At 46.0% G+C, this 19,218-nt stretch overlaps 1 protein-coding gene across 2 annotated transcripts in view; it reads left to right on the top strand.

Annotated features, from left to right (window-relative positions):
* Positions 1-19,218, top strand: part of LOC117207541 (lachesin-like) — a 548,209-nt gene that overhangs the window by 250,463 nt on the left and 278,528 nt on the right. For both annotated transcript variants that reach the window (XM_033447848.1, XM_033447850.1), the window contains one exon: positions 18,438-18,484. The gene's annotated coding sequence lies outside the window, so the exon portion shown is untranslated. The remainder of the gene's footprint in view (positions 1-18,437; positions 18,485-19,218) is intronic.

Raw genomic sequence — 19,218 nt, 5'->3', positions numbered from 1 at the left:
AATATGAATTTGCATAAAAATCCCCAGTCTACTGATACTGGGATGTAGAATAAAAGTTTAAAAATAATTTAGGACAGAATAAGAAATGTGATAAGTAAAAGAAGAGCCAGGTTAAAAGCTAGAGAAAGATAGGAAGTGACTGAAATAGACTGTTATAATTGTTAGACAGTAACGTGTTATTATTAAATAAATATACAAATGAGCAAATAAATAAGATCTGTGACAAAAAGTACAGACAAGATCCACAATTATAATGAATTAATCAAAAATAGACTTATCAACTACTAATCGAATTTAAGCTCAAACTATTAGGGCAGACGAACTCTTTACGTGTCGCTTACAATATTCTCTTGCCTCTGATGAGAACCTTCACCACGCTAAAAGTGCGATAAAAATTGATGCTTATAAGTTAATGATTCAACCACCCGTTTCGTTTCCTTAATTATTGCCTTTACAAATATGTCACTCGCATGAAAACATCATCCTGGAGGTTATAAAAGCTAAACGCCACTATAACGTCACATTTGTTTCACCAAGGAAATTAACCCTTTCACTACTCAAGTCGTAATAACATGTTCTGTGAAATCCGTGTCTGCCATACTGAACTCATAAATTTACGGATTCAGCATAGCGTAAAATCAATCGATTGGAAAATTTATTTCGCATCGAGCACCTTGTCACAGGCATATATAGGGTATTTTAATTGAACGGGATCACCTAAAAATCTGCCTTATGCATTTTTGTTCGAAGAAACTTCTCAAGGCAAAGCAAGACTATTTTGATGGACACACATAACGGTGGAACAAATTTTTTCTCAATTTCATACTTCTTAGAAGATTTCAAGCACATCGGTATCTTTTAAACAGAAACCTATATGTATATTTTTGTATCTTTTCCTTTTTTTGTATTCTGTATTTTTTGTTCTCTCTCTTTTTTTTTATTAACGTGGAGGTAATCCGCACGGACACCAGGTCGCTTCTGAGGAAAAGCGGCGTGGTAATGCCGGACTCCAACCGATTAAAACCTCCACGATGACCGTCCCGGCTGCAATCGAGAGAGGCCCGGGAACAGGTGTGAACGACCCCCCCCCCCCCCTCCGCGCTCAATACGTCCTCTAATGGAGCGATGTGCGGCCATGTCACACCGTGCCTCGTCACCGGAACCGCCGTGCTAGGTAGTCCGGCGATCCAGTGTTGAATTCCCAGGCTTTCGTACAATTTTTGTTTAGGAAGGATTCACAAATCAATATCCTTTGGTCTTGAAGCTGCGTGGCGAGTATGTGAGACACCTACGTAAGCGCATCCCAGGCACAGCACTTTGCTGACGCCAGAAAAAACTTTTTCCGTAAGAGATCTTTTGTTTTTCTCAAAATGGAGCACCGAGGGATTATCAGTATGTTTAAGCAGATGTTGGCTACAAATGCCGAACAGAGGCCGGATTCAGGAGACGAGGACGATGAGGTCTCCCGTATGAATCTTGGCCCTGCTGAGTGTGCCGCCAAAACGGCTCCTAAGGAGGGCGGTCCCAGCAAGCTTGGTTCTTCCAAAACGGCTCCAAAACGGATCCTAGCAAGAAGATGCAGGATGGCCCGGTCGGATTCAAGTGATACGGAATTCATTTGCCCAGCGTCATCTTCGTCTTGGGCTACACCACATGCGGCATCGGCGGAGAAGCCTCTCCCTCCCGTGACTATAAGTTCGAATTGCGACCTTGCAACGCCCGATAGTTCCCCAGAGCCCGTCGTAGGAGGGATGGGCCGGGCGCGGTTCTTTGATGGTGATGTCGCGGATATGGAAACAGCTCTGTGGGCATCGGCATGCGCGGACAGGACGGAGGATGTAACCGCTGAGTACGGCCGGGGTCACCTATGGGCATCGTTGAATGCTGTCCACCCTGCCGCCGGTTCGATGTTCAACAGAAGGGAACCCACTCCCTGGGAAGACGCGACTGTTGTTCCTGACCCGCGAGGTAGGGATAGACTTGAATTCAAGAGGAGAGATAGGGTCACAGGACGCGTCCTAAGCACAGATTCCGGTGATAGAACTCAACGAACTACTGTAACCAAGCATGAGCGGACTCGAGACATGACTAGCGCGGCCCGTAAGTTCGCGCAGAAGATAATTGACGATCCTTTCCGCATATCAGGCGCACTGGGGGCGGAAACTTCAAACCGTCCTTGCATAGCTTGTAAAGTATAGCTTTCTGGGATGAGAAGGGTATCCAGATAGACAAGAATCATAGTCCCGAGAATCTGATGAGGCGTGCCATTGAATCGTTCGCTCGTAACTATTTCTCTACGAGCGCCGACAGTTTCCACGACGTGCTAACCAATGTAGGCACTATGTATCAATTAGTGGGTAAAGGAGACGAGATGAGCGACATGGTAGACACTCTAGAGGTGGAGGCAAGAGGCGGGCCTGACCCAGCAGGTGGAGGTACGGACGGAGATACTGCATCCAGCAGTGGTGCAGATACAGATGGGGGAGGTGTCGGTTCCCCGCGCATCTCACGGGTCCCGGGACTCCACGGACGAGATGACGGAGCGGGGCCTAGCAATATCACTCTACGGATAATTCAGTCTGATGACCAGATGACTCGGGAGATTAAACAAGCCCTCGGGGGTGCCGAGGCAGAGATAGGGAGTGATAAGAGTAAGAAGAAGGTCGAACGGGCTGCTAATACACGCAATGCTATGCGCACGGCCTTCAGCAAGATCAAGACAGCGTTACAGATCAGGAATGACCAAAGGCGGAACACTTTGAACTTAGATGAATCCGTACCTCTGGCCGTCCCGGCCACCTGCCTGGAGAAGGGCCCTGCTATGGAAGTGTGCTTCCGTATAGCAAGGAGATTGAAGTGGGTAGCGGTATCCTGGGACGCTCGTTACACTAGTGGAGGACTTGAATTCACAGCTGCGGGCAACGCCCTCATCGAGGCGGCAACAAAGCCGGCGCCCTCTGTTCCGGGTGTTATCAACCCGGGAAAGGCTCCGCTGCTGTATGGCTAAACCGTCAATGCACCGCATATTGCTCAGTCCCTGGCTCAGGCATCCAAAGATGAGGCTGCCGACATTAGGGAATTAGCGTCGAAGGTCGCTTTGCTGGATATTTTTTGTCCTCTCTGCAAAAGTATTAAGGTACCTGTGTTGTAAGATGGAAATTTTAATAAACGTGGTATCTAAAAGACAATGAAAACATGAATACAAGAATACATTTTAAGAAATTAACGTCAAAATATCTTTTAAATTATTTCTGATATCTCGGTTTAAAAGTATACCGAGGATTCTTGTTCTTTCCACTGATCCATGTGTCCCTTAACGTAGTATAACTTTGCCTGGAAAAGTTTTCACGCTATCGTAGATATAGCAGATACTTAGGTGATTCCATGTAGCTGGAACACCCTGTATATGTATACAGAGTGGGTCACGTAACTGGAAAATATGATTACTGAGCAAGTACTTATTTTAATGTGCACATTGTTTCAATCAAAAGTTGGTTTCAAGAGGGAAATAAGAGTCAAATAAAAGATGCCTTCCGGAGGGATGTGATTTGACTGATGTGATTAGTTTTTCTGTAGGAAGATGCGCAAAGGACATAGGAAAGTCAGGTTTCTTTCTTTCAATGTGATTTAAATGTCGTTTTTTGTTTGAAACATCTTTCGTAAATAAATCCTTTGAAACACTCCGCGTCAAAAAGTATTAAGGCACGATGTTGAAAAAATCAACAATTTGTGAGATATTTTAAATTAAAACGTGCATAAAGATCTGAAATATCTCACGAAGTACTGATTTTATTGACATTTTACCTTTATGCTATTTATCGACTTACTAAAGAAAGCAGCAGACGTTTCGTATAAGAAAAGTGCATTCGTTCAGTTTTATATAAAGGAAAGCTCATATTCGCTAAGCGATCTGTATACGTATTATTGTGAATCGATTCTTTGGGACATGATGTATAATAATAAAATATCACAGTACAATATCAATAAAATATCTCACAGATTGTTCTGCTCCTTAATGTTAATGAGGAATTTTCTCTTTTGATTTTACCTGTTGTGAAACGACTGTTGCGATGCGATGTACTAAACGTTATGAACGCGTGTCGATGCAACTTGTAATTGAAAGACCCGCGTGAGACTGTTGCCTGGTTGTTTCGACTGATGAGACGATTCTATCTCCGCGAACGCTTGCAGCCGTTGACGAGTCGGAAAAGGCAGCTGGAAAGACTGTCAACTGATCGTCGATCTGTCAACTAACCAACGTCGAACTGATCAACGCCGCCGTCTTTCTGCGACTGCTCTGGCATGACCAACGTTTCGAAAGGATAGCATTCACGGACGATATTCGGACTCGAGATCAATTTGTTAAGGTAATGCGAGTTTTCTCTCAAGTGAAGAAGAGACCAGTACCTTCGTCGAATAGTCCATCGGCGGAACCCCGTAGACTTGGGTCACCGTACGATCTGCAAAATTGTACAAAAAGAAATCAATCTGGCCGAAATCTCCGAAGATTGGCTATTAGCGGAACAACGCCGTGATCCCCAAATTACAGAAATCGTCAATAAGTTGCGGAACGATGAGCTTGCGGACGATATCGCGAACACTTAAGAACTAGAATCCGGCACTCTGTACCGTAATATACGAAGGAGAGGCAGAACCCTCTGCTTGCCCGTTGTACCTTCCATTGTCGCGGTGCACTCAAAATCGGTGGTTAAAACGATAGCACTATCACTGTCACCTCTTTCACTAAATATTACGTCAAATCACGTCGGTAGTCACCAATTTGAGGTGGAATAGTGATAGGTGCGTAAGGAACTACTCTTGGTGTTTTTAACGAATAACAGTTTATTAAAACTAATCAACAATCAGAGTTAACAATTAACGGTCAACAATAACATTTAACGGACAACAGGTAACAACTAACAAATAACGATAGACACCGAGATGTCGTTCGTCGCGTCGCTATCGAAAAGGGACCGAGGAGTTACACTTCTAATGACGCAAGCCAGACTGACTCTGCTTTTTTGTTTTTCTTCGCGCAGACCTTCCCTTCGTAGCCCATCGATATCCCCACTCGCGTGCATTCATAAGATGTGTCGCCTGTGCTGGCACGAGTATGCTCTTCCGAGAATTCGGCGGAAAGAGTGTGAGGATATCGATGACAGATTGGGCACATCGGTGTTGCGCTTTGGTGGCGTCGCGCTTTGTATCTGGAGCCGTTGAAAAGTTCCGTGGCCCGTGCCGCCACAGTACCCCCTTACCAGTGATAACGCTATATAAATGAAAAGTATGTATAAATATTACAGGCAAGGGTGTACATTCGCCGGGTCCTAACGCCTATCCGAGACCCGCCTGAAACCGATCAGGAAATCGAACTCTTCTGCCCGCGCGTGTGGTGTGGTGAACTCTTGAGTCCCCTTCGCTTTGTTCGTTTCGGGCACCGGGCGGTATTGTTACATTGCGCTTTTCCGTGCTATGGTGTTCAATATTATCGTTAAAAAGAAATGCGGGTTTCAATCGGTCTATGGACACTATTACGTTTTTATTGTTTATTTTAACAGTGAAGGTCTTTTTTCCTCGCTCTATAACCTGATACGGCCCGTCGTAGGGTGGTTGTAAGGGGTCTCCGATGGCGTCGCGACGCAGAAATACGTAAGGCAATGTTTCGAGGTCGCGGAACACGAAGGTTCTCTTTTCGCCGTGTCGCGTAATTGGATGAGGCCTGATTTTTCCTATTCGGTCTTTTAGGCGACTTGCGAATTCCGAATTGGCCTGTTGTTCCGTCGGTACAAAAAATTCTGCCGGCAATCGTATGCCGGTGCCATAAACCATTTCGGCTGCCGTCGCGTTTAGGTCCTCTTTCATAGCTGTTCGTATGCCTAATAGAACTATCGGCAAGATATCCACCCAGTTGCTCGTATCGTGGCATTTGATTGCTGCTTTTAGTTGTCGGTGCAGGCGCTCTACCATCCCGTTGGACGCGGGGTGATAGGCTGTCGTGCGCAAATGTCTGATGCCGAGCAACCGGCATAGTTCGTTAAATAGGTTCGACTCGAACTGGCGTCCTTGATCAGTCGTTATTCTTAAAGGCACGCCGAAACGAGATATCCACGTGGAAAGAAGAGCCGAAGCGACGGTTGCCGCCTCCATGTCGGCGATGGGAATGGCTTCGGGCCAACGCGAAAAACGGTCGATGCACGTTAGACAATATCGGTAGCCTTTTGAATATGGCATCACGATAATGTCTATGTGTAAGTGTTCGAAACGGCCCGCTAATTCTCCGAATGTTCCGACGGGTGAGGATACGTGTCTGGTGACTTTACATTGTTGACACGGGATACATTGTCGTGTCCAATTTCGGGCGTCCTTGTTTATGGACGGCCAGACGAAACGCGTCGTCACCAGGTTTTGAGTGGCACGTATCCCTGGATGGGAAAGTCCATGGAGCGAATTAAATACGTCGCGCCGCAAGGATTTCGGTACGTACGGTCGTACAAAGTCACCCGATACGTCGCAATATATTTCTACGTCGTGATCGGGGAAACGTATTTTCTTTAACCGTAGCGCGGATGTACCGGAGTTGACGATGTTGCTTAGTTCTTTGTCGGCTTCTTGCGCGGCGGTGAGAGCTCGATGGTCCACAGACTTTCCTATCGCTTCGATGCGTGACAGAGCGTCGGCAACGTTATTGTCTAACCCCTTGATATATCTTATGTCGGTAGTGAATTGTCCGACGTAATCTAGTTGCCGGAATTGTCGCGGCGAACACTTATCAGGATCTTGGTTGAACGCATATGTAAGGGGTTTGTGATCAGTGTAAATTGTAAAATTTCTCCCTTCAATGGCGTGTCGAAATCGCTTTACCGCAGTGTACATAGCGAGTAATTCGCGGTCGTACGCGCTGTACTTTCGCTGCGCGGAGTTCAACGGTTTGGTAAGGAAACCTAACGGCTGCCAAGAGTCGTTGACGCGTTGCTGGAGGACCGCTCCTATTGCATAGTCGGATGCGTCTACCGCGAGGCTAACAGGTGCGCCAGGTATCGGATGCGCTAACATCGTGGCGTTAGCGAGGGCACGTTTCGACTCGCGGAAGCTGGCTTCGGATTGCTCTGTCCATTTGATGGGCGCGTTGCCCTTTTTTCCTCCTTTCAATAGGTCGTTTAGGAGTTGAAAAATTTTTGCGGCCCCCGGTATGAAACGTCGATAGAAATTAATCATACCGAGGTACCTGCGTAGTGCTTTAACGGTCCCGGGGAGCGGTACTTCTACAATAGCGTCAACGCGTTCGGCTAGCGGCTTTATCCCGTCGGCGTTTACGGTGTGTCCCAAGAATGTGATTTCGTTCACACCGAATTCGCACTTAGCTGGGTTGATGACTACGCCATACTCGTTTAAGCGTTCAAACAAAATCCGAAGGTGTTCGCGATATTGTTCTTCGTTTTCGGATGCGATTAGGAAATCGTCTATGTAAGCGAACACGAAGTCCAGACCACGGGTAATTTCGTCAACGAATCTTTGACACGTTTGCGCGGCGTTTCGAAGCCCAAACATCATGTTGGTTGCTTCGAAAAGTCCGAAAGGTGTCGTGATCGCGGTTTTCTTAACGTCTTCTGGCGCGATCGGAATTTGGTGGTAAGCGCGGACAAGGTCGATTTTTGAGTAGACACGCTTACCGTACAGATGTTGCGCGAAATCTTCGATGTGTGGTGGGGAGTACCTGTCGGGTATGGTGCGAGCGTTCAACGCACGATAGTCGCCGCATGGTCGTAGACTTCCGTCCTTCTTTGGGACGACATGCAGGGGTGATGCCCATGGACTCTTCGATGGCCGCATCACTCCTTGCTCGATCATTGTTGCGAAATCCGCCTTGACTTGCTTGAGGCGATCCGGTGCGAGACGTCGAGGTTTACTGTAGACGGGTGGCCCGGGCGTGGTTTCAATATGGTGTACCACACTGTGTCGGATTTTCTCTCGTCCGAAGGCCGGTGGACGAGTTAGATCCGGAAACTCCGCCAAAAGTCGATGGCAGACCGATTCGCCGATTACGGTTTTGATGGATATTTCTTCCGTCGTGGCAGCATATCCCCTTGTTGATAATTGGGTTGTCGTGTCGAGGAGTCGTTTGTTTCGCGGGTCCACGAGCAACCCATAATGGCTTAAAAAATCTACGCCTATGATAGGCGTTTGAACGTCAGCAATTACGAAGTTCCACTTGAAGGCTCGTCTAAGGGACAGGTTAAGGCCAATCGCAGTGGTACCATACGTTGCGATGCGCGTCCCGTTGGCCGCGAATAGTTCGTACGAGTTTTTCTTGACGTGCCTACGAATTTTGCTGCGGGGGTATACGCTGATGTCGGCGCCAGTGTCTACGAGGAAAGAAATCTTCGTTCCCTTGTCCGTAACGAAGATGCGGCGGGATCGCAGGCCGTCGTCGTCTGCCGCGTCTACGGACGGCTGGTCTCGTTTCCCGACTTCCACGTGCATGGGAAACGACAGCTCCTTGCGCATTCTCCGAACTTTGCATGGTAGAAGCACAGACCGTCTTGCCGTGGCCGATCTCGCGAGCGCGAACGTCGGTAGTATCGCGAACGCGAGCGTGATCGTGATCGTGGTCGGCGGTGATTAATCATGCTCAACGCGTTCATCTGTGCCCGCAACTGTGATATTTGCTCGTTCAACACGTTGATTGCAGCGGCCATTGGTTCGTATGCTCCCACGTTTTGCGCTGGTGGGTCCATTACTGCCGTTACCCGGGCGGTGCGCTGAAAATCCTCCCGGAATTCTTCCGCGATCAGGTCCGCCTGCCGCAATAACCTTTCTGGGTCCGAATCGTCGACTGCCGCGAGGATACGCCTGATGCGGGGGGGTAATCGGTTCCTCCACAGCGTGAGGGTAAAATCATCGGGCGTGGAGGGGCTGGAGAGTTTTTTTAGGTGTTGATAAAACTGGGATGGTTTTCTATCTCCCATCTCCTCGCTTTCCACCAACTTCTTTATCCGGGTCGCGTCCGTATCGGATAATTTGCGAATGAGCGCATGTTTTAATTTTTCATAGCATCCGATGTCTGGAGGGTTCGTCATTAGGTCTTCGACGTCCTGGAGCTGTTGATCGTTGAGGCATTTTGCCAGCGTCACGTACTTAATGGTGTCTTCCGTAATTCGCGCTGCCTCGAATTGTCTCTCCAGAAGGGCGAACCATGCCGCCGTGTTCGTGGGCAGCAGTGGAGACATGCTGATCACCTGGCTGGCTATGGTTCCCTGTGTATTACCTTCCATTGTCGCGGTGCACTCAAAATCGGTGGTTAAAACGATAGCACTATCACTGTCACCTCTTTCACTAAATATTACGTCAAATCACGTCGGTAGTCACCAATTTGAGGTGGAATAGTGATAGGTGCGTAAGGAACTACTCTTGGTGTTTTTAACGAATAACAGTTTATTAGAACTAATCAACAATCAGAGTTAACAATTAACGGTCAACAATAACATTTAACGGACAACAGGTAACAACTAACAAATAACGATAGACACCGAGATGTCGTTCGTCGCGTCGCTATCGAAAAGGAACCGAGGAGTTACACTTCTAATGACGCAAGCCAGACTGACTCTGCTTTTTTGTTTTTCTTCGCGCAGACCTTCCCTTCGTAGCCCATCGATATCCCCACTCGCGTGCATTCATAAGATGTGTCGCCTGTGCTGGCACGAGTATGCTCTTCCGAGAATTCGGCGGAAAGAGTGTGAGGATATCGATGACAGATTGGGCACATCGGTGTTGCGCTTTGGTGGCGTCGCGCTTTGTATCTGGAGCCGTTGAAAAGTTCCGTGGCCCGTGCCGCCACAGGTTAGTGGGAGGAAAGTTGCAGCGTACGTGAGAAAAACTAACTTTCCCTTGTCCCGCCGTGGTAGACAATAGTCTTTAGAAATTCTTCGGACACAGATGTTTGTTTGTTTTGAAGGACCTTAGCAGGCAAGTGACTCGGGTTTATGACGGGTGCTTAAGGCTATTGAGGGTACGCCGTACGGAAAAGCGGACATCTGGTGTCCGTCTGGCCCGCGGTGTGTGACCTGGGCCAGGCAGAGAGTCGCCCGGCGTAACATGTTCCACAACCGCTCCTCTGTGGCCATCTTCTCAACGACCCGGTTCTCCAATTTAAAATCTTCACCGATCTCGATCTCCAACGACCAAAAGAGCACATGCTCGGCGTCATCCATCACCGCACCACAATCCCAACAGCTGGTGTGCGACTCTTTGCCGATCCTATGACGGTAACAGTTAAAGATACCGTGTCCCGTAAGGATCTGCATCGTATGGTAGTTGATCCTCCTCCTTCTTTTGTAGAAGATCAGCGGATCTTCTACCAGTCTCCTAGTCCAATTGTAGGGGTTGTGGAACGCCACTCCAATCTCCACCTGTCCTCTGCCTCTGTCTCCAAAACCTTCATTCCTTCCTGCCCAACATGTGCCATTTCTTCAGGGCTCTCATTGATCCGCCTCTTCACTCCATACTGCTTCCACCGCAACCATGTCTTGATGTAAATCGGCATGCTACCGGTAAGCACACACAGAGCCCCATGTGACACCGTACGGTAGGCGGTAGACGTACGGATCAACGCTTTGCGCCCTTCTCAGGATCGTCCTATTTGTTTCTTTTCCCAGAGAGGAGGCCCATATCGGTGCGCCATATAATACCACAGACTCCCAGACACCATAATACAGTCTCCTGACTAAACCGTTCCGCTTTATCATAAACTGCTTTGAGGTGGGGAGAGAATCCCTTAGCACTATCCAACACTACCCCTAGGTACTTCACAACACGGCTAGTGGAAATCCCCCCCCCCCATTCCCCACGTCAACATTAAAAATCTTCGGAATCCTCTTCCTTGTTAAGAGGATAACCTCCGTCTTCTCCCTGGCCAGGTGCAATCCAGTCTCGCAGCACCACCCAGTGGCCAAGGCTATGCCCGCCTTTATCCTTTCATTGATGCCGTGGGACCCTCTGACCTTGAGTAGAACCGCCAGATCGTCGGCGAACGCTACTGCTTCTACTGGTATCCTTCTTCCGATCCAGTGCCTCCAGCACCCCATCATATACTAAATTCCACAGTAACGGTCCTAAGACCGACCCCTGCGCGACCCCTGCGTAGACGTTCCTCCTTACGACAGCGTCCCGACAGTGTACCAATATTCTCCTCTCAGTCAGATAGTCCGCTAACAACTCCTGTAGCCGTCCCTGATGCCAAACCCTCCTTCTTCGCCAGGTAGGATCGATGTCTCTTCCTGTGTAGGTGGTCGCAGTTCCTGCCAGGTGACAAAGAGGTCGTCCAGGATTCCCTTCACTCTATCTCTTCCAAGGAGCTCCATTGGCGCCAACCGCATCATTTTCTTCCTCACTACACGATACGGCCTGCCCCATTGATCCTGATCCAAGATGGCGCAGAACCCCTTCCAACTCTCCTCCATGCTACGCCCGATCGACCTTTTCAGTCGCCTCCTAGCATCCTTGAATTCGGCCACCAGGACCTCGGCATCATCCTTGCGGGCCGCCACCGCACGCTGAGCTCTTCTTCTAGCTCTTAGGGTTTCGCTCCTTAACATAGCGAGCTCATCGCTCCACCAATAGTTGGCGCTCCTCTTCGCACCCACTGGGTACCTCAGGTCCACGGCACACGTATGCTCCAAACTCTTCTGCAGTCGTTCGCCGCATGTCGTCTCGCCAAATTTAAAACCATTTCCGTTATATACTCCGTCAAATTTATTTAAAAAACCCTCTACATCCATCTCTTTCATCAAGTATCTAAAAGCGCCAGACCCTCCACCCGCTTAATATTATCCCTAAATTTATGTTCAATATAAAAATGGTCAGAGGCTGAGTACCAATCTAGGACCCTACTCCCTCTCCAACTCAGCCTCATTCGTCTATTAACACTAAATATATCCGGGAAGCTAGTCCCTCCATTTCTCAGGAAGGAGTAGCTTCCCGTCGTCCTAATAGGTATAAGCTCATTCCTCGTTATAACATCAAGTAGGCATGTTCCCCTACGTTCCGTGTTAGAGCCTCCCCACACCGAGGATTTCGCATTAAAATCACCGGCAACCATAATCGCCGGTGCTCTTTTCCTCCGCTCCTTTATGACCCCTTCCAGTTCCTTCAAATAACCGTTGAACTGGTCCTTACCCTTACTGGGGGAACAATACCCACTGACGCAAAAGACATCACCAACCCTAACCTCTACAATCCCTACATTTCTTTCAGAGTCTCGCTCGCCGCATGTTTTCCATTAAACAGGGTGACCCATACCGATGCATCCCCACCCTCGTCATTAAACCAATAAGTCAACTGCCTATAGGGCTCGGAGATGACCACTATGTCCACCCTGCTTTCACATACACACTGCATCATCAGGTCTTGCGCAAGCCTGCATCTGTTTAGACTTATTTGTAAGACCCTAATTGGGCCCCTGTCTATTCCTAACACCTAAGCGCACCATAGGGCACACCAACGAACCCGTTACATACCTTGCATTTATACCACCATGTTTCAGACACATGGCGCATCTCGGCTCTCTATCACAATCTTTCATACTATGCTCAGCGCTGCCGCACCTCCTACACAACTCTCTGCCAGGACATGCAACAGTACACCTTGCCGCCACATGCCCCAACATGTGGCACCTGTAACAACGCCGAACATTAGCCAACTGCCTTACGGAGGCTATCGTTAGCCCAGTTCTCAGTCTTCTTTCTCTCTCGTTACTAGGCACTCCACTCACCACCACCATTGCGTGCCCCATGGTGCCGCCAGTCAATTATGCACCTGGGATGGGATAAAACGCCCGAGAAACTGTACGAGTGCTACTGGTCGAGTTTTAAAGGCGAAATACAAGCTGAACTGCATCCCATACCCAAGACTAGCATATCTTGGCATACAGTGCACATGGACATAACGGACAAGTTAGGCGGGAAGAGTGACTCAAAGTAGTACGTCATTGCTTTGGCCGACGCTTTCACCAAATTGAATGATTGAAAAGATGAAACCAAACCAATTGAAAAGATGTATGAACATAAAATGCTTTGTTAAGCAATGATAAGAATAAACCGAAATGACAACGTATTAGTTGGCAAAGAATTTGTGACGCATTCAGTGAAATGAAAGGAAATCAATTTTTGATAGATGTCAAGCGTGTGTTGTTAAGAACAGACGATACTTTTGAATGGACATTTTTTTCTTGCTTTCACTCGTAGAATCGACTGGCGGACGAAAGTAGGGACACCCGGTCGAAGCGCGAGGGAGCGGGGGAGGGATGAATTAGAATTGAGGCCCTCTTTTCTGTCTAATTATCATTTTTACTCTTTGCATACTATGTCGTCTATGGTACCAATACGTATACATTGACTGTCATAAATATTCGATCGAATATTTAAGAAAGAAGTGAATTATAAAAATATTTCCAAAAGGAGAAAAGAAGAAATTACGTTCTCTAAAACGAAGGTAATAGTTTGTACTATTTGACCAACAAACTTTCTAACGTTTTCTTATAGCAACAAATCTAACAGAAATATTCAGCAATCAACAAAAGTTTTGTTACTAATTTCATTTCAAATTCTATAAAGAATGTTAAGAGAGGAAGAGCGAAACAAAGATAATGTATACAAATATTTCTCCTCAAATATATATTATACCTATTACCATAATTTATTTATCTTCGTAATTTTAGCAAATTTTGTATTCAATATAATTATAAACATAATTCGATATGCAATTACCTTATGGTCAGTACTAAAACGATATTTAAAGTACCAAAGAATATTTGAATAAATTTAAAAAGTGGAGATATACAGGATGCTCCAATATTTTCTGCTATACTTTATCAACGTATTCCCTAGGTAAAATTAAGAAAAGAATGTCGTATAAACGTAAGCGTTTAAATGCTTTATTAAAAAGCTATAAGAAATATACGAACTGATAATGGGCTGGTATTTCGTCGACACAGCATAAGAAGACATTGCAGATATCTATTTCATATGTTTCCACAAATTTTGATATTTACTTGCCAAGATGGTTGATTTGGTCAACCAACGTATGGATGGTTAAAAACGAGATCACCAGCTATCACGCCAACAGATGTTTACATGTGCGCGACTGTGAAGAAAAAGTTTAATAAGCATAAATTAAGTTTTTCGCAGACGTAATTCCGCATTCACAATAATGGCAAACATTTATTTGATATAACCGACATTTTTATATCTTACATTTTCTGAAATATTAAGATGATCCTTGATCACGCCGTGATGTGGTAGATAATACTCGTTGCTTGTGGGGTGATCAGTGGTGATCTTAGTCATGTGGTCCATGTCTAAGTATTCTTGAATCACCGTACTATATGCGGTTTCAATTTGTTTGTCGCGTTGAAATCGGTGGTGAAGAGAAGCGAGTCTGTTCATCGCAATGGATTTCGACGATCCAAGTGAAGGAAGCTTCTCGCTGAATGACAGAGCGACGATGTATCGCCCTTTTCTGGTGCGTCGGACGTGATTTCGGAAGTGCTTCTCACATTGTTGTTTCGCTTCCGAAAGGTACGTGGTGAGCGGTCCCTCGTCGATTTTCCAAAAACGGACGAGATCCGCTTGTAGATCCGTTGTGGTGGCGCTAAATGCGCGTAATGTTGATTGAGAGACTGGGCTTCCCCCGGTGATCTAGCTAGTTGGAGATTCCTAGGTATTTGTATAGTTAAACGATTTACGGGTTCATCTGGGACCAATGTCGTTATTGTCGATATGATCAAAAAATCGTGGCCGTGATGTAGCGTTTCGAGGTCGTCGTTAAGATGTCGAGGGATCCGATTGGGACCGAACATTTCTCTTGCTTTATTCCAAGTGATTTAGCGAACTTTTCTGTTATGAAGTTCATGTTAAAGCCGGTGTCTAGCAAAGCTCTACATCTGGTTAGTTGCGTCTTGTTATTTAAAATGCGTTGTGACTAACAGATCGTGATGCAGTGGGTCAGATGGAGACATAACTGGTGATTCGGTCCCTTTTGAAGTTGTCGATTTTCGCCGTCATTGTTTCCTCTGTCGTAGAGGACTAAATATGGGACTGGGTGTGAATTTCCGACCGTAGCCAAGTATGGTGCACTATGAAAAATTGGGTCCGTTGCTGCAGGACCAACCCACCACTAGTAGAGTACTTGATGGGAGATTTGCCAGAGGCGCGTATTATCGAGTCGTGTCCCTTCACCAACGTCGGGATCGACTATTCTGGCCCATTTTACATCAAAGAAAGAAGGGATCGCAATCGTCGAAAGGTCAAGATCTACGTAGCCATATTCGTATGTCTGGCAACCAAAGCGGCGTATATCGAGCTAGTCTCCGATCTCACAACCGACGCCTTCATTGCCACTCTACGCCGATTCATCTCTCAGCGAGGATATTGCGCGACAATTCACTCGGAGAATGGCACCAACTTCGTCGGGGCCAACAATGAACTCAAGAAACTTTGGATTCTCTTGCAATCCGATGACCACAAAGAATGGGTGCAGGTTTTTCTAGCCAACAACACTCAGTTTCAGAAGAAGAGTGCAGCGGGCTGTGGCAGCTAGTAGGGACAACGCTCGCCAGTTGGTAACTGAATTCAAGGAAGCAAGGAGAAGGCTAAGAAGAGCGATCGAACGCAACAAGGAGGAAAAGTGGTAGGAGTTTTGTGCAACTATGGATCAATATCCTTGGAGTAGATCATATCGAGCTGTAAGAGTTAAAATGGCTCGAAATACACCGCCGGATGGTCTCTGTAAGGACAGAATGGCGAGAATTCTGGAGGATCCTTTCATCGCCAGACGAGTGGAGCAGGGAGACGAAGTACATTGGTCTCAGATCCCGCAGACGCATGAAGAAAAGGAACAAGATCTGCGCACAACGGATTGAGTCACTACCTCTCGAAGAGGAAAATTGTGGCGCACTGCCGTGATAGTCGGTAATAGGTGCACTGTTGCGGAACCTAGTGTATGATGGGCTCTTAAAGATGTTGGACCCGGTTAGGGAATTAGATGCGATTGCGTTTGCAGGTGATTTGGCACTGGTGATCATTATGCGTAAGTCGCAGGACATTGGCGACAGGGTCCGTGAAGCTATTAAAATGATCACGGACTGGTGTAACGATACGAACCTTCATCATACTTATCGGGAAGCGAGTCTCGGAGATTTTGAAGATTGACGTGGGTGGGAAGATCATCACCGAAAACACGATAAGATATTTGGGGGTGCTTTTGGACAATGCCAGGAGGTATTCCCCCCACCTGGAGCAAGTGTGTGACAAGGCATAGACGTTTGTGGGAGCCATTAGCAGCTTGTTGCCGAATGTTAACGAACGCATTGACACCGTGAGGAAACTATATTACGGTGTCTGGGAATCGGTGTTCTTGTACGCCGCGCCGATATGGGTATCTGCCCTCAGCATAGAGAAGAACAAGAGGATCCTGATAAGTGCGCAACCGGCAGCATGTCCGTACATATCAAGGCCAGGCTCCGGTGGAAGGAGTACGAGGCTAAGAAGTGCTTTAGCGAAAATCTACTTGGGGAGGTTCATGATTTGATGAAGGAATTGAAGAACCTGAAGCAAGAGGCCGAGGACAAGTGGATTTTTGAATGGACGTTCCACAATCCATGCAATTGGACTAGAAGACTGATCAGGGTCCCTTGTACTTCATTAGGAGAAAAAAGAAGATAAATTATTATATGATGCAAATCCTTACCGAGCACGGTATCTGCAACCATTACCGGAACAGGATCGGTAAGGAGACGCATACCAGTTGCTGGGATTGTGGGAATGACCTGGATGATGCCGAGCACGTGTTATTTAAGTGCTCCAGATGGGTGGTGGGAGAGGACTGCGCTTGAATCCGAGATGGGGATTGAAATCAAGCTGGACAACGATATTGTCGTAAGGATGGCAGCTGAGGATCAATTATGGCAGAGTTTCATCACATTCTGTACTAGATTGATTAAGTCAGCTCAAGGAGAGGAACATGAAGGTGCGGAGTGAAAAAGTGAAAAGAAGAAGAAGAGCTACGTGAAGTAGATACAGAGGTTTAGGTTACGTTTATGTAGAGACTAACCTAATGTATTATCGAATGATTGTGCCGGGTTGGAATCTCGAGTACCGCTTTAAATCCGGCAAGGAGGAAGGGATTTTAGTCCCCTCATTCACTATACTTTGATGGCTTATGGGAAGCCGTGGTGAAATCGTTCAAACGCCACCTCACACGCGTCGTCGGCAAGGAACTACTAACCTTCGAACACCTTAATATCCTCATCGTTGAGATCGAAGGTATTCTAAACTTTTGTTAACTGACTCCAATATCTTCAAATCCCAATAATCTCCTTGTACTCACTCCCGGCCACTTCCTAATTGGCGATACACTAACGAGTTTCCGGAAACGAGATTTCAGAGCGACTGCACCAAGCCGGTTATCATACTGGCAGCTCATCAATCGATTCAAACAGCATTTCTGGAGCCGTTGGTACCGGGAATACTTAACCGAGTTGACCAGCTGTAACGAGTGGAGCAAAGGCAGTCATGGAATTTCGGAAGGCGCTATCGTAATACTCTGAGAAGATAACATTCCATCAATACATTAGTCCTTGTGCTGCGTCATTAAGATGAAGGAGCAGATGGAATCATCCGGACAGCTAATGTGCAGACGGCAACGAGTATCTTGGGTCGTGACGTCAAACGGTTGGTCCCTCTACTTTGTCAAGCCGATCCAGACGAGTCCGGACAACACTCTCAACGGCGAAAAGATGTTACGACCGGTGTCTCTGTGCGTAACCCGGAATCCATCCCTGGGTCAAAGCGACACTAGCTGTGCAAATATAATTAGTCGGACCGCAATAATCCTAAGAAACTGTGCCGTTATAAAATATAATCAAGACGAGACGTTCCTTATGGTTATTACTCCATCAGGTAAAAAGTGGGGAAACGTGCGTTTGCACATTGTAACCTGTTAACTCAGTGTTGTAATCAATTCAACCACCTCTATCATCCTAAACGAAATAGGGGATCGATCGTTTCGTGGCGTCGATTGTATAATCGTAATGGGAATCTACGACTCACGTTGACGCGCTACCTCGCGATCGCGTTTCTTCGCGAACGGTCGAACACCAGAGTTTTTTCAAAAATAGTGTACCTTTTTCTGCTAGCCGATGGAAAGACGAATTCAACGCTTTATAAAAAAGGCGAACTTGAGTTGGCCGCGAAGCTCTAAATCGAAGCAAATGTCGAGTACACATAACTGTTACTTTAGGTCTTGTACAAATAAGTATATTTAATTTTTATATAGGTTTACATGCTGAATACTTGTGCTGGTAAAATATAAATATTTTCAAGTTTTCCTATGTTATATCTGATATTGAATATGTTATTATTTACGCACGTTTAATTTACTTACAGAAAAGCTGCCGGCGGTCTACGCTTCCCCTTTTAATGAAAGTGTACAGGTTAGTAAATAAATCGTATACCGAACGAAGCAATGAAACATTTCCCATTTTAGTTGTAGTTTTTATTGTAGTAGGTGCGCTTCGTAGGTATTAGTGGCTTGAAAATCTCCACTTGAATTTCAATACTTTATGAAATGCAATCAGCTCAAATGCTTATGTATAATTTATTAAATATTATTTAAAGAAATTGATTTCTATATTTTCCATGACGCGGTCGTAAGGCTGTACGTAAAATACCATACACATGATGTGGTTTGTAAAGTAGCCATATAACGCGCTGATTAAAATTCATTATAAATATTAGGTTGTTCGAAAAGTATCTTTCTTTCGCAAACGTGTTTTGTAGAACAGTGCACCTTCATACAAACGTGAAACCAAGTTTGTGAAATGTCGCGGTGTTGATCTCAACAGAACGAAATGGACCGTACGTAATTCGACAAAATAATATAAAACAACGAAAGAAACTTTCTCATAAAACGAAAGAAACTTTTCGGACAACCTAATATTTTTAAATAGTATATATCCTAATATCTCTGTTAGATAACCTATTTTACTTGAAATAACTAAGTATATTACTATATACTAATAATTGTGATAAATTAAGTTTCAAATAAAACAGATTCAGCGATGCATTTACAGAAATAAATGACTATGAAATGTAGAAAAAGGTAAACGTGTGACAGCAGCATTAGGAACTATGATTGCTCCAAAGAGGGAATGAAAAACGTGTCAGA

Source organism: Bombus bifarius, unplaced genomic scaffold (assembly GCF_011952205.1).
Source record: "Bombus bifarius isolate JDL3187 unplaced genomic scaffold, Bbif_JDL3187 scf7180000008037, whole genome shotgun sequence".
NCBI classification, from domain to species: Eukaryota; Metazoa; Arthropoda; class Insecta; order Hymenoptera; family Apidae; genus Bombus; species Bombus bifarius.
This window is presented reverse-complemented; position numbering and strand designations above follow the sequence as displayed.